Consider the following 16433-nt stretch of genomic DNA (forward strand, 5'->3'; position numbering starts at 1 on the left):
GAAATGTGCATGTACTATTGTAACTGTTTGAATGTATATATTAACAGAGGAAACCAGAGGGTTAACCTCAGTCCAGCAAACTTTAGAAAAATATTTAAAATTAAATCACTTTATAGGCTAGGCCATAAAGAGGCTATCTCTCATGGTTCAATGCAGTCAGCAACACAAAGTCTGTACTAGGAAGCATTCTGTATCATCTTTGAGGTGAACTAATTGCTACTCTGGAAGCATGAAGAGTTACAATTGTTTTATGACTTCCAGCACCTGCCAAAGATCCGAGCAAAAGCCCTTATCTGTGTATTTTTACAGGTAGATGCTAAATGCTGCCAGCTGCTAGCAATGGGAGTTTTGCCTGGGAACTAGAAGTCAGATGACCGGAAATTATGTCATTCTGCAAGCGACCCAAGCAGTAGTATTTTAGATATTATTCTGAGAGGTCTCTCAGTGAGATCGAGCATTCTGCATTCTGTCTTGGACCTGACAACAAGAACCATTCACCATATCTGCCTTGCTCTAGGAAGTAAGTTTCTAGGGAACAGTATAATTCTCTTAGATTCAGTCTGGAAATAGTGAAGCTTAGTTTAGATATTTTTTTCTTTATTTGTCTGAGTCTGTCTTGCAATGTTGTTTTAAATATTTCCAGTGATTTTGAACTCTGATGTCACTGTGAATATATATTTAATATTGTCTTGTTCTTTTATTATTTATTATTAAATATATTTAAACATTTCACTGTAGCTGATCTTTGTAGAGATATTTAAATTTTGAGAGTACTTGCATATTTATTTGGTGACACTGTGTGGGCCACTCCTAACAACCTTGCTCTTGGTCAAACTACCATTTGTATTAATATTAACATTACACAGTAAAATTGGTCATCCTTTGTTAAGGGTAAGTTACTGTCAGGAGTGACTGATGGCAGTGGCAACTACCTTATAGTCTGGGCAGAAGGGGGCATAGCTAGTAAACCTGTACCAGCCTTCCCTGGGTGTGTGTGTGTGTGTGTGTGTGTGTGTGTGTGTGTGTGTGTGTGTGTGTGTGTGTGTATGTGTGTATGTCAGCTACTTGAGCAGGGCCTAGCTGTGCCAGTGGGAAGTCAAGGAACAGGGAGAAACCAGTCCCAGACTGACTATAGTCTCTGTGTGCTCTTAAGTGAAATTGTACATGATGCAAAGAGCAGCATCTGGAAATACTGTGTGTGTACATGTTATCCTCCCAGTGAATGCCCCCCCCCCCCACAGGTGCCAATTGTGAGGATTGAGGCTCCTTGATTACTGGCCTAGTGGAGGGTCATCACAAATGGAATAAATGTATTCCTCTTCTGCCCAGTGTACAATGAGTAGTCATTTTCCACAAACACTCTGCTGTCTCCCACTTTTAGTACTCTATCTTTCTGTCACAGTTTTGTCAGAATCAGTTCCTTCTATTGGTAAGATTGCATTTTTACCATTAAAGATCTAGGTTGTTTTATCATAGCCAGGTTTGGAGCATGCACATGATGTGCTCTTTCAATTAACAATTCATGCTGCAGAATACTAGTTTAGGTGCTTATTTTTGGTTTCATGAAATTAATTCAGTATGCTCCTTCCAGCTTCTCAGGTACAATAGCTAATCTAAGGTTTTCTCTGTATGTGCTGTCCTCTAATTCTATTTTTTTAAAACATCTCCCCTTCTGCAGGCTCATATTCAGCCAGCCTTTTCTTCATTTCAGCCTCTGACTTTTGCAGTTTTATCATCTCTTCTGAGTATCTGTTTAAAGCTTATTCCATTTTTTCCAGCATTCTATTGTTTGAGTTGATATACTCCATCAATGTTTCATTTATTTTAGTCAGGTCTGTATGCAATTGCTTTATACTTTCCTCAAGGTTACTGGAAGTCATGTCTGGAGCTTGTACTTCTTTTTGCTGAACAGCTACAGTACTTTTCCCAGTCAGTGTTTTTTCATCTCCTTTTGTAGCTGATTTTCCTTTGGGTCCTCTGTATTTCTTTCTTCCTGGCATCCAGGCAGTGCACTTACTAGTTAGTTACTGAAATTTACTCAGAAATCCTGGTCCACTGGCTTTCTCTGCTAAGTTTCTGTTTTCACACTGGGAGAGCCACAATTAAGCTGCTACACAATGTACAGTCATCTTGGAAGTCTTGTTTACATTGATATTTTTATACCCCAAGTAGACTCCAAAGAATTTTTGTTCAGGTAGACAGCAAATGTTGGAGGTATAATAGGAAGAAAGAGGTAATTGGGAACATATTTTTTTAGAATGTAATGAGCTGGCAGACATTAAAAATTTCCTACAGACTACTCTATCAGAAATACTGGGACAGCAAATTGGTATAACTAAGAATTTTTTTTTGAGCTATGATAGAGAATCATAATTTCCTAAACATAGTAAGGCCTTGCTGAGTGTAATGATGGTGGCTGCCAAAAAAAAGCAATTACTAGAAAATGGAAATCAAAATCTAAACTTACTGTACTAGAACTACTAAATATAGTAACAGAAATAAAACCAGAAATGGAATCTTTAGAAAAGGGTAGGAGCAACTTACATAGAAAAAAATGGGAATTGTGGGAATACACGCAGAATAATGTTTTGTAACAGGAATGAGATTTAAAAGAAGGCGATATTTGAATGAGCTGTGTAATGTTTGACTGAAAATGACTGGATAGATTATAAGTGATGTATAAGCTTTCAACTAAAATATGTGAATATGGTTTGTTTTCATTTATATAAATGTATGATTGCCTATGTCATAAGTGATAATTTAATAAAGATGTTTCTTGTTTTTTAAAAAATGTCAGGGCAAGTCAGCTCAAAAAGATAGCAGATAGTGAATATAGCTCAACATGGTTTGAAAGTGACTTGGAACAACAAGGACAGATTTCTGTGACAGATAAGGATCAACTCTGCTCTCTTATGGAGGAAAGTAAGTGTATTATAGAAAGCTAGAGAAGACTTGGGGACTGTGAGACTGTATTAAAGTTGGAATAAAAACAGCAGTGAGAAAGTATAGCAGGAGGTCTCATTTTTGTCACTGTAGTACCTGAATTGCCTGTGCACATCCAATGGATGTACAATTTCTTCCCCGTTTTTTTTTTTTTTGGCTCTGTGAAAAAAAAATGGAGATCGTTGACTTGATTCAAGGTAAAACCAGAAAAAACTTTAGGCATTGAATGAATAATTTGTGCACAATGTGAGCCTATCTCTGGGGAAACCATATAGGTTTCACACATCATGAGAGCTTGTAGCTCAGATGATCGCCTTGCAGATTTCAGAGCAATGAGTAAAACAGTTTCCCAAATAAAGAATCACAATTAAGCCTGAAAGGAGCTAAGACCATTTTTTTCTAGAACAAAACTGACATTCCAAGAAGGAGAAATTTGCTTGTGATGGGGTTCTCATGTACAACACTCCTTTCAGAAACTGTTTGACCATAAACATAAAAGAAAGAGGAGGATCTATAGGCAGACAAGTAGAGATGGATGCAAGATACACCTTGATGGAAGCAAACAACAAGCCATCTTTAAGCAACTCACACAAATATTTGACAATAAGAGGTTCTACTTCCCTTTCAGGACTCCTGTGATGGTCAAGGCACCAATTAGGTAATTTCTTCTATTTGCTAGCATAAGACCTTCTAGTAGCAGGTTTTCTTGCCTCCTTTAGTACCTGCTGCACATCCTCATAAAAAAGGAGTCTAAATGACAGTTAAACTGAATCATCTAGGCTATCAGTTGTAGCTGACTGATACTGGGGTGTATCAAACTACCCTTGTGCTGAGTGATTAGATCCAGTCTATGAGGAAGCTTGTGGTAACTGCCCTTGGCAAATTCCATAACTACGCAGAACTAGTTTTGCCTGGACTAAAAAAGAGTCACCACAATGATTTCTGATAATCCTTTCTGAATCTTTAGAAGTACCCTGGAAATCATTTGAAAGGGTGAAAAAGCACACAGGAACTTTCCCAGCCAAGGGAATGACACAGCATCTGTTCTCCAAGCTTGACTGTAAGGATGTCTCAAAGAGATCTACTATATGGTGTTCCCTACATTTGGATCATGACCTGGAACATGCCTTTATTAAGTTTCCACTCATGAGGGCCTTTCCAGAATCTGCTGAATCTGACTGCCACAGTATTTTGCTTTGACAGAAGGTAGAAGGCCAGAAGAGTCAGAAAATGCTGAAGAGGCAATTCCCAAGCCATCACTCTCAACCGGCAAATTGTGATGTTGTCTGTAATGACCAGTAAAGGACCTGGAGCTCACAGATGGTGTAAAGTTTTCAAAGTATGAATCATTGCTAGCATTTCCTTGATGTTTGTGTGCTTTGGCATGTCCAAAGAGTCTCACAGATCATGCTCATTTACTCCATGGAAACTGTACCGCAAGCATAATCTGAAGAGTGTTTGGACAAATAGAACTGGGGTTGTAAGACAGAAAGGGAGTCCTGGACTGACAGTCATTGGATCCTTCCACCACTGAAATTCTCACCTTGCAATCTCCAACACAGGAATCTGAAAGCCCAAGGAGTGTAAATGCTGGGTCTAAGATTTTTTTAGGTGGCATTGGATTTTTCTTATGTATAATGTGATAATGTGACAAATGGAATCATGTATGCCACGATGTCTAGAATTCTGAGAAATTCTCCTGCAGGAACCTGAAGCTGATGTTGTTGTGAAAAATCTCAGAAAGATCTGCTGGTAAACTATTACATTTTTTGGAAGGAATGCCTTTTGTCTGAGTGTATTTATCATGCACCCCAAAAAGACAATTTTGTGAGACAGTGTGAGACAAACTGAAAAGTAGGTTCAGGTGAAATCACAGATGTGACAGGAGGTTGGACAACTTTATTAACTACCTCAAACTCTGGATGAAGACTCTGTACATATAAGCAAGTCATCTAAATAAGGAAAAATGAGGATGACCTGCAATGTGCAGTGAGACAGAGCTACAGCTAGGTACTTTGTGAGCACTTGAGGTGCAGTGGAAGCCCAAACGGTAATGCAGAGAACTGAAAATATTACCTGGATACAGCATACCTTAGATATTTCCTGAAACTGTGAGCAATGGCTATGTGATGGTAAGCATCTTTGAGATCTAGTGCTATCATACAACAGTGGTCTGGAAGCACTGCAAGCACTAACTGTAGGGTCACCATCTTTAAATTTGGAACTTTCACATAAAGGTTAGTAAAATACAGATCTAAAACAGGTCACCAAGTGTGCTTTTTCTTTGGTACCAAAAATATCCTGGAATAAAAACGTCTGCCCGTGTGATTTGCAGGTACTGGTTTTACGACTCCTGCTTCTGACATATGTTGTAGCACTAGGGGAAATAGGTCTGTCTGTTGGGTGGATGTGGGAGGGATTCCCCTAAAAGGAGAAGGAGATCCCACCCACTGCCAAGTGAATCCTTCCTGAACCACTTTTACCACCCATCTATCTGAAACTGTCTGACTCCTGACTAAGGAGCTGAGGGTCAGTCAGTGTGACAGACGTAGGGGAAACTGGGGCATAAGATATAGGTAATGTGACTAAATTCCCAGCATAATCATTCATTAGCTAAAGCTTGACTCGTTTGGGTAAAGTTGCTTATTTCATTTTGTTTAAAAGAGTTATTCTTCTTCAATTTTCCTTTGTGATTTCTGCTTTTCTTGCCCTCTACAGGACTGCAAATCAGCTTTGTTAGGGTTAGACCTGGTTACCTGAAAATATCTAGAAACTTCATGTATCAATTTACCTCTGTCGTTCCATTGTTTAACGATCTCTGTAGTCGGAAACTCAAATACCACATCCAGGCTAGTGGAAAGTTCAGAATTTCAAGCTTCAAATCATTAGAAAAATTCTGATTACACAGCCAATCAAATCTTTTCAACACCACAGAGGAAGCAGAAACTCCAGATACAGTGTTAGCACAACCATACACACTTCTTAGAGCATGTTTAGAAACTTGAGACAAGTTATAAACAATCTGATAACTTCCATATACAGCCCTGATAATTCAGTAGGTCTAGTATAGTAGAAACAGTCTCTTGTTTGTCTAAGCATTATCCTTCTTTATTAGAGGGTACTGGGTTAGAGGAAGCCAAAGATTTCTTGTTAGCTGTCGTTGCAGCAGATTCAACTGACAGTTGAGAATAAAGGCATTTATAATCTGTAGAGACCCAGTACTGCCTATCAGCTTTCTTTGGAGCTGCAACCAGTGAGTCAGTAGGCAGTTTAAAAGTGTCCTCTAGTGCAGGCAAAATGGGAGGAATACCAAACCAAAGACCAAGAAGGAACAGGACCACAAAACTTATAAGCTTTCGTTCATTTAATAAAACACCACGAACTTCATCAGAATTCTGATAAAGTTTGTGATGTTTTATTAAACGAACGAAAGTTTATAAGATTTGTGGTCCAGTTCCTTCCTGATCTTTGGTTTGATGCTTTTTCATTTTTAAAATGGGAGAAATAGTTTCAGAATTAGGAACATTATCTAATAGATTATAACATCTGCCTAGTTCTGAGGGAGCTCCTGTTTGCTCCCAAGCAAAATCATTCCTGAGTCTAGCAACAGTTTCAGCATAGGAAAAAAAATTGTCTAGATTAACTTCAGATTCATTATCAGAAGTGTCAGAGTTCTGTGGGATGGATTCCTGAGTAGAATCTCCCTTGTCTCTGTTAGAATCCTCATAATCTCAAAACACATACTGTTCTCTGACAATACCCACACCTGAACTGGGAAAAGGCAAACAACCCCCAGAACTAATTGACTGCAAAACACACTCAGCTGAAGCTATAACAATTGACATATACAGAAACAACCTGACCGTCTACCTGTAATTATGTTTTTGCTTCATTTTCCTAGAAATATTCCTACTGGGAGAGTGATTGGGGACAGCCTACTATCCCTGACCAGAGGTCTCTTTCCTCGGACAACTCCTTTACCTAAAGTATTTGGTTCTTCCATACATGTAACAGGTACTGGAACAGCCCCTGAAATACATAAGCCCAGTAACACTGAGAGAAGGTAAGTGTTCACGAGTAAGCACAAAAGAACACTTCTCTTCCCCAAAGACCCCAAAAAGGGGTTGGGGTTAGCATAATGGTTAAGGTGTTTCCTCACAGTCACAAGGTACAGAGTTTGAGTCTCATCTTAGGATGAACGGCTAGCCTTATAAAGCACCCCCAATGTCATTAGTCTAGTAATCACCTATGAACCTATAAAAATGTCCCCACACTAGTAAACACAAGCAGTACACTGCAAATCATGTCACCAGACCTTAAACGTTTAGTCAGTAATATCACAGAATATTTATTACCTCAGAAATGAGAAAACATTCTAATTATGTTACAAACAGTAACAGGCATAAAACACACATGTTTTGATTGTAAAATCACATCTCAAATACTTAATATTTTCATAAAAATCAATTTTTTTAATGTTTGGGTAGATCAGAAAAATATCTCAGATATTCAATAAAAATATTTATGAGAGGAATGGGTCCCCAAATGGGGTCTTATATGTTAGGCAAAAAAGCTTTTGACCGACTGCTGTTCTTCTGAATCCAGAAAGACGCTTCTCCTCAAGACAGAAGGACATTTCTGGAGATTTAACTCACTCTAGTTGCTGATATAATTCTCTCTAAACAGGGTGCAACCTATCAGGAACAAACATGACTGAGAGGTAGGGAAGTTAGAGCTTTGGCAAGCTGGCCAGGTGCTGTGTCCTTGGCATGAAACTACTCATAGGCTATTGCAGTAGTGAAAATGAAAAACATTATCTATTAAGAATCACTTCTGTTGCAAAGAATATTACTATTATTAAAAAAGAGGAAGAAAATTGAAATTGAAGTATAAAGCTGAGAAAAAAATATAACTGGGCAGAAGATGAATGATGAAAGTTAAAAATGAGCAAAAGCTCTCAACTTTATAGGTTCATACTAGGCTATCTGCCCAAGGGCATTTATAAGCCTAGCCCATAGTTATGTGGCTTTCGCCACCCCTTTAGTTTGAATAAAACTATACCTATTATTTTGCTGTGCCTCTGTCAAGCAGTGACACTGAAGTAATCCCTGGGGTATATCTGCGATCTCCCATCCATTGGTCAAGATTCCTCTTGAACAAGGCCAGCGAGGTGCTCTGCCTCACATGTACCGGGATTTTGTTCCACAGCATAGGCAGTCTCTGGGTGATGAATCTGTCCCTCCAGCACGTTCTATTAATAACCGTGTCAAGGTTTAAGTCTCCTGCCCTTGTGGTTCTGAAGGATCTAGATTTTTGAGGTGAAGCATATTCATCAAATCTGGGTTTGACATGGCCTTATATGTCAGGCACAGGTCACCTCTGAGCAAGCGGTATGAGACTGAATAGAGCTGGAGTTCTTTCAGTTGGGCAGCATAAGACATATTTTTGAGACCCTTTATCCTTTTGGTGAGGAACTTTTGGGGCCTTTCCAGCTGCTGCAGGTGTCGGGTCAGATACATTCTGAATGGGGCATTGTACTCAATCATAGGTCTAATGAGTGATGAGTACAGAGGGACGATGACCTCCCTTGATCTAGATGTGAATCCCTTCATGATCAGGTGGGCAATGTAGAAGGTTTTCCTGACTACTTTAGCGACATGAGTGTCAAACGAAAGGCTAGTGTCAACCTGGGTCCCCAGGTCCCTGATGACTTCTTCTGTGCTCAGTGGATTGCCACCTATATGGTAGCTAGGGGTAACCTTGTTTTTCCCGAAGGGTATGACTATGCATTTCTTGGCGTTTAACTTTAGGCCATGGCTCTGGCACCAGTTATCCGTTTCTGTGAGGCCCTTCTGAAGGATATCTGTGTCAGAAGTGTTTTCGACTATGGCACCCAGTTTGCAGTCATCTGCAAACTTTGTCAGCCATAACCCTCCTGTGTTTGCTTGTACTTCAGAAAAGTGGATGCTGAACAAGAGTGGACCCAGGACTGAGCCCTGTGGGACACCACTTGTGACAGGCTTTGAGTCTAACATGGCTCCAGCAACTCTGACCCTGTGGGTTCTGTCACTTAGCCAGTTTGCAACCCATCTTGTGATGTATGGGTTTACATTCAAGCTGATGAGTTTTTCGATGATACCTGAGTGGGGTATTGTGTCGAAGGCCTTTGCCAGGTCGAGGTAGGCTGTATGGACTGCCTTTCCCTCATCAATGGCCTTGGTGACTGTTTTGAAGAAGTCAACCAAGTTTAAAAGGCATGATCTGCCTTTGACAAAGCCAAACTGGGTTGGATCCAAAGTCTGCAAGTTTCCTATGTCTTTATTTATGAGTTCCATTATGATCCTCTCCATGGCTTTGCAGATAAGGCTTGTCAAGCTAATGGGATGGTAATTTCCAGGGTCGGTGGAGGCACCGCCCTTGTGAAGTGGGACCACAGTCGCCGTGCGCCACTCCTTGGGTACGTATCCTGAGGTGATGCTAAGATTAAACAGCTGTCCTAACTGCGGGTTTAATTCCTCATTGAGTTCATGGAGCACACAGCCGGGCCACCATCCGGTCCCATGGATGCTGTGTTTTTTGCCTTGGAGAGAGCAGTTCTTACCTGGGCGTTGGAGATGTTTGGGGGGCTACAATCCTCTGGTATAGATATCTCTCCTTTGGGGGAGTGGGGGAAAAAGTTTGCACTGAACCTGTCAGCCAGTATGTTGGCAATGTGTGTAGGTTCAGTAATCTTCACATCATTTTGAACTAATTCTGAGCATATCTGGGAGTTTCCTCCTAGGTTTCTAACATAGCTAAAGAAGGCCTTATGATTGTCTTTTGTGTCCTTGGTGATTTTTCTCTCAAAATTTGCCTTGGATGATTTTATGAGAGCTCTTAGTTTTTCACTTATAATGATCAAAGGTGTCTTACCTTTCAAGGATTTTGCTCTATCTTGTAGTAGCTTCCTCCTTTTGTTGTAGAGCTTGTTTATGGCTGGGGTCCACCAGACTGGACGCTTGCCTTTGGTACAAAGAGTCTTAGTTTTGTTTGGGATTGCCTGATCCATGCAGTCCTGTAGGTGCTGGTAGAAGGCATTTGTAAGTGATTCAGCGGTTTGAGTAATGTTTACCACTGGCTCAGGGGCCTTAAAGGAGACCACACTAGTTTTTAGAAGTGTGAAGTCGGCTTTTGAGAAGTTTTTCACTGTGGTCTTTTTTAGTGTTTGAAGGAGTTAGTTTGAAGAGTTGAAGAGTACACAGATACGTTGTTTAGCATGTATATCCAGAGCAAACTTTTTTGAGATGGAATTTTAGGTGAGTTCTGAATTCAGTGCAGTCAGTGATCTGTGATTTCAGCTGGGAGAATGCTCTAATTGGCAGGTACTATTTCACTGAATTATTTTCCCCCATGGACAGTAAAAATGGAAAAGATGGTGGCAAATAGTATTTGAATCCCATCACTGCCAACTAGTGTGAAGATTAGAAGGTAGACAGCGGCTATGGTACTGTGTTCCACTCCACTAAAAATCTTAAATCTGATATCCACCAGAAATATGGTCTCTTCAGTCATATCACTGGTAACAGATTAAAAGATAAAAAGGCACACAAATATGAAACCTTAAACAATTTACTAAGTACAGTGAGGACAGGATATGTGCACTGTTACCCTAGCAATGGGCCTTCATCATCTATATGTAAAAACAGGCACCACACGGATTACCCCACTGAATAGAATCTCTGGCAAGCTCCCAAGATCCCTTTCTTACCACTCTCTATGTAACAGTACCTTTCATTGCTCACTTGCCCAAAGTAACTGTACTTTAAAATCTTACATTCATTTCCAAGGAAGTGTGGTAATATTTTTAGTCACTATATCCCTCTGTTCTGACTTATGGGACTAAACTACCACCACCCCACATTACAAGGCTGGGGGGTACCCCAATTACTGTTCAACTTTTGTTAATAAGCCAGAGAATAACAACACAAATGATGGTGTGCCAAGCAGTCTGGCCAGTGAAGGTGGATGCCATGAGCTTTGTCACCATTAGTAATGAATACCATTTTATCAATTAATAAATACAATCAGTCATGAACTACTAAAAAGTGAAAAAATAAAAATATTTTATTTAACAAATTATGAGTTAAGCAATAGAGTTAACAGTTATGTTTGCCACACAATTCCAAATTCCACCTAGAACATAATGCTTTTGAACAAATGGGCTTCAAGAAAGAAATATCTACCTCCAGCTATTCATTTCCTCATCATTTTTATCTAAATCAGTAGAATTAATGGAGTCTAACTCAAATAATTGTATTTCCAGGCATATACAAAATTACAGAGAACTCACGTGTCACAGGCTGGAAGTAGCATTCCTTCTTCTCTTCTTCTTTTTTTTTCTCAACTGTTCTCTCATTCAGTTATCTGGTTTGTATATATTTCTGTCATAAAAAGCAGAGTGCAATACTTATATATTAATGATTCTGCTTACCTGCCTTGTTTTGCTGATTCCTTAAAGAAACTTCTTATTACAGTTTTACAACTCCATTAGCTTCCTGCCACAGAGAAGTGACAGATGTTATAATTACATTTTCACATTCTATGTATAATTGTTATGGTTTTCAGAAGGTGATTACAATCTTCACTTACAAACTTAATATATTTTTCTTTTTTTTTCTTTTTACATTAATTAAATTCATAGAAAAGGACACACATCTTTCATTGTCACTGAATATATATATATATATATATATATATGTGTGTACACACATGTGTATCAGATTAATTTGTGTATTTTTAGTTTACTTCCTGTTGGATTTATCAGGCTTAAATGCAGTTCAAATATCTATTACATTCTGATTCAGAAAATAGTGGCCTATTCACATATAAACTTCAGCCCCTCTTCTAGACCTCAGGTGCTCAAAATAAATCAAATGAGAGTACAGTCTTTTGGTACACTACACAGTTCCATTTCCTAAAGGCTATTTAAGTTTACATCCTTAGTAATAGGGTTAGGCCTTGCCTGCATAATACTCACCTTGGCAGGCTCTGACTGAATTTTACCACTATCTACTCTATGTCCCATATAAGCAACTTCTGCTATCTTTGACACTGTTGGCCTTGGCAGTTAACCCTATTTTCAGTCTGCTCAACATCTCCCTTAACATGTTGAACATGGTCTGTATAGGACAGGCTATATACGGCAATACCATCCAGGTGAGCAGGAACATAACTCCCAGCTCCTGTTAGAATTTGATCTACCAACCTCTTGAAGGTTGCTATGGCATTCTTAATCCTAAGTATCTTGGTGAACTCACTGCAACACAAAAGAGGGCATAAAGGTTGACCACTCCCTTGTTGCAGATGTCAAACAAATTTAAACAAATTTAAAAAGGTACCTGCCAGTAACCCTCAGTCGGGTCATTAGTGGTTAGGTATTTAGCCCCACCCAAAAGACCTAAAGTTTAATTTGTCCTGGGCATGGGGTAATCACTTGACCATGTATGGCTATTCAGTTTCCTATAGTCTACACATAACCTGGTGTTGCAATCTTTCTGTGGCATTAGCATATAAATGGTGAGGCCCAAAGACTATTGGACTCCTGGATTACCACCAGATCCAACATCTCCGGCATTTCCTCTCTCATGGTCTGCCCAACCCATTCAGGCAGTCTTGTTTGATAGACTGCTGGGCCCAATGTCTGCATGGTGCTCCACCACACTGTTACATCCTGGATTACTAGTAAACATGTCCAAAACCTCCTGTAGTACTTCCTGAATTTCTTAAAACTGGCTGACTGCTTTTGAAGGGCTAATTTGCCCAGTGACATGTTAGTCCTAACATCACTGAGAAGATCTGAGCATTTCTCCCCGGGCCTCCGCTGAAAACAGGCTCTGTGGAACCTAGTCGGACTTTCCCGGTCAACAAATGATAAATAAATAAATAAAAAATAAATCTACTGCAAATCTCCCCTCAGATTCCTCCTGTACCCACAGCAGATACTAAATACCATTGATTATCATGGTAGGGTTTCATAATGGTTAACATGGTGGAGTTTGTGCTTCTGCCTCCTACCTGGCAATTCCATCACATAGTTAACATCATTTAGCTTTCTCACAACAGTGAAAGGTCCATCCCTTTCTGGCTACAGTTTATTTTATCAAACAAGAATACGAAGCATCACTTTCTATTCAAGAGAATACTTTCTGGCCTTGACTGTCCAGTCAAACCAGACCTTTTGTGCTGTTGTGCTTATGCTTGGTGCTCATGTATCATTTCCATCAGTTCTCTAAGCCTGGTCTTGAATTTTAAAACATATACCATAAGAGTCTTTGTACAAATCACATGCACCTTTGCACGCATCACAAACTTACAAACAGACTGCAAAAAATGTTAGAATTTCTGATGCACAAGTGAAAATGACACTTAAAAGCATTTAGATATATTGCCAGTTTATTGTGTTACATATTTCCACTTTAAACTTGTAGTTCCAAGGTTGTAACATAAGACAAAATGGTACATCCTCTCTAACTGAAAGCAATATCTTGCATTTTACAGTATCATAATTTCAGCCTTCGTTATATATTTTCAAATATTTACATTAAAAGACAAATCAGAAATGACTGGTTATACTAAGCCTACACCATAGTAGCAAAGGAGTTTCCATGTTAATTTCTTGTTATAAGGCAAGATGTAGTTGTGGCATAATAACTTATTCCGGGAAAATAAACAAAATATTTACTGTGTACATTTTGTCCTTTGATCCTTGTACAAAGATAGACATTCTGTCTACTGGTGGAATGCTTTGTTGACATGTTCAAGTATCAGAATTGTTCAAGGATGCCTTAAGCACATTACAAAATCATTCTGTCAGCTTGACTTGTAATTGCAATTAATAAAAAACATACAAAAATTCATTTCAACAAAAATAAATATTGCACTTCACATAAAGATAATAAAACATTTAATAAAACCTTACAGCAGTGACACAATTTTATGGGTGTGTTTCCTGGAATAATTAGTGAGCAAGGCTTGTTTTTTGAGTAGTTTTTGTTGGGTTCAAATAGCACTGAGGCTGCCATGGAGGAGTTTATCAAAAGTTCATTTGATGTGATTCATTCATTTCAGTAGGTCTCTGCGCCGTACTACAGGTAGACCCTGTTCTGTGTAACACTATATCACCTACATACATGGTATTATATTTTGTGTACAATTTATAAGTTTTAGTGGATATGTTTTTGCTATATATATTTTTTTTCAATGTAGGCAATATCTTTAAGAATATATTATATGATAAAGTTATTGTAGAAAGGCTGGTTATAGGTTGCCCTTGATTGGTGACGTTTTGTTTTTGTTTTAGAATGGATTTAAAAGAGTTGTTACATTGCAGACAATACTGCTCCTTGAGTCTCTTCCTGACAAGAGGAAAATGTTTATTTAGTATAAGGACTAGTAAGGAGTTTAAGTTTTCATTAGGTATGGATCTGTGAGTAGCAGAAGATGTGCTTTCTCAGCTCATTTTGAGCTGTTTCTTCTTAAAATTCAGATAATTTCTGTGGAGAGATGATACTGACCTGTATAAGTGGTCATTAATGGAGTTAGGGAAGCAAACTGCTTTATTCAATTTGTTTGCGACATTTCTTAAAATGAGCTGGAGATAAGTCTTGTACACAACTGAATGAGTTTATTTATTATCTTTGTTGAATAGTTGGAGGTCTGGTCCTCAGTCCATTTTCAGTTATTTACAATTTTTAGCATACAGTTACCATTCTGTGACACATTATAATACAATTAGTGTAACCTGCAGGAAGTATACAGATAAGAAATGTTAATAAAAAAACAAATACACATACAGAAATGAGAGATTGTTACAATTCACTGTTACTGTTTAAAGTATACAATATAGTGAACACTTACAAGAAATTGATAAGAAATTGATAATAGAGAGGGTACTGTCTGCCATCTTTATTTAGCACAAGCAGTTATCATACATATATTATACTAGGTTTGGGTGGGGAATTTTTTTCTCATTAGATTTCTGTTAGTGCCCAAGAAATCCACGCAAGTCCCACTGTGTTTTTTTTTGTTTTGTTTTTTGCTTATTACAAAGTTGAATATTTCTAGCAAGGTGTCTTGAAACTTTTTTAATTGGGAAGATGAAAGAATATGCACTGCAGCTACAAAGAAGTTTAAATGGTCAATGGTAGTGACCGTGATTGACCCCGGGATTCATGAAGCTCTGCGCAAGGCCAGCATTAGGCTTGCGCTGACTGTGCGGCATGAGGATGGCACAGTAGCGCCAAATGCATAGTAATGAAGGTGTGCTGCCGACACAGCCACGTGCACAGGAAAGGAGCGCGAGTGCATAGGGCATGTCGAAGTGCCGCACGGAGGCATGGAAATGGCAGCTGTCGATGTGCAACCTAAAATGCTTGCATATAATAGGTTGCAAGATAGTAACCACGTCGGTGTCCCTGGATACTGAAATGTATGCAAAGCATGCAAGAAAGTACCTGCGAACACAAAGTGACGAAGTAAACAGAAATGCACGGTAGGGAATAACGGGCCCCTATCCCGTGAACAAATGACATGGAAGACCGTGTGGCCGTAGTCCAACGCAGTGTAGATAGCCATACCAAGTGGAAGTGAAACGCATCATATGTTAGCAATTCACCAGTAGGTACGTCCAGCCCAATGGTGAGGGTCACCAGCTGACCCATAATGTGAGGGAGGGTACACAGCTGGGCAGATGTGTCCATAACAAAATACATGAGAAATGTAGATATCTAGCGACCGTACGTCTGAATTATATCCCACAAGGCATGTAATAGTCACATACAAAAGGTATGTCCATATTTCACATACCAAATGTGATAGGAAATAGAATAAGCATGTAAACGAAACAGAAGGAGCATGCAAACAGCCACAACAATAAGGACACATGTAGGCTGAAAGGAACAGTATTATCCGTACCGTCGACTAGGATTACCACCTTTCCCACTTTGCGAGCGACAGTCCCTCTTTGGGAAGTTGTGTCCCGACAAAAACCTGTAACAATGGCAAATGTCCTGAGATTATAGGACAAAATTATTCCCTATACGTTATGTAATAGTTGCATTAAACAGGTTTTCTGTATCTAAATTACATAAATGTTATAAGAAACAGAATAAGCAACTGAACTGCTACAAGAATAAGCTTTTATATAGGCAAGAAGTCTAAGTTCTATCCTGTGTACTGCCGTGGGTATGTGTCGGGCTGTAAAATGTGATGTGTGTACCAAAAATGTCCCACTTTGGCCAATTGAAAAGGTGGCAACCCTACCGTCGACTGTGGGGAGGTGTTGTCCACTACAGTCGGATATGTGTACGGAATATATCCCATCCTGGACGTAGGAAAAGGTGGCATCCTACCAATGAGTACAACAGGCCACCAAAATCTGGAAGTCAGCGGTACAAGCCGAACTTGTCAGGATGTGTCACAGTCGAACGGGTAGTACCCGGGTATACCAAACA

Source organism: Protopterus annectens, chromosome 11.part0 (genome assembly GCF_019279795.1).
Source record: "Protopterus annectens isolate FY-2018-M chromosome 11.part0, PAN1.0, whole genome shotgun sequence".
NCBI lineage: Eukaryota > Metazoa > Chordata > Ceratodontiformes > Protopteridae > Protopterus > Protopterus annectens.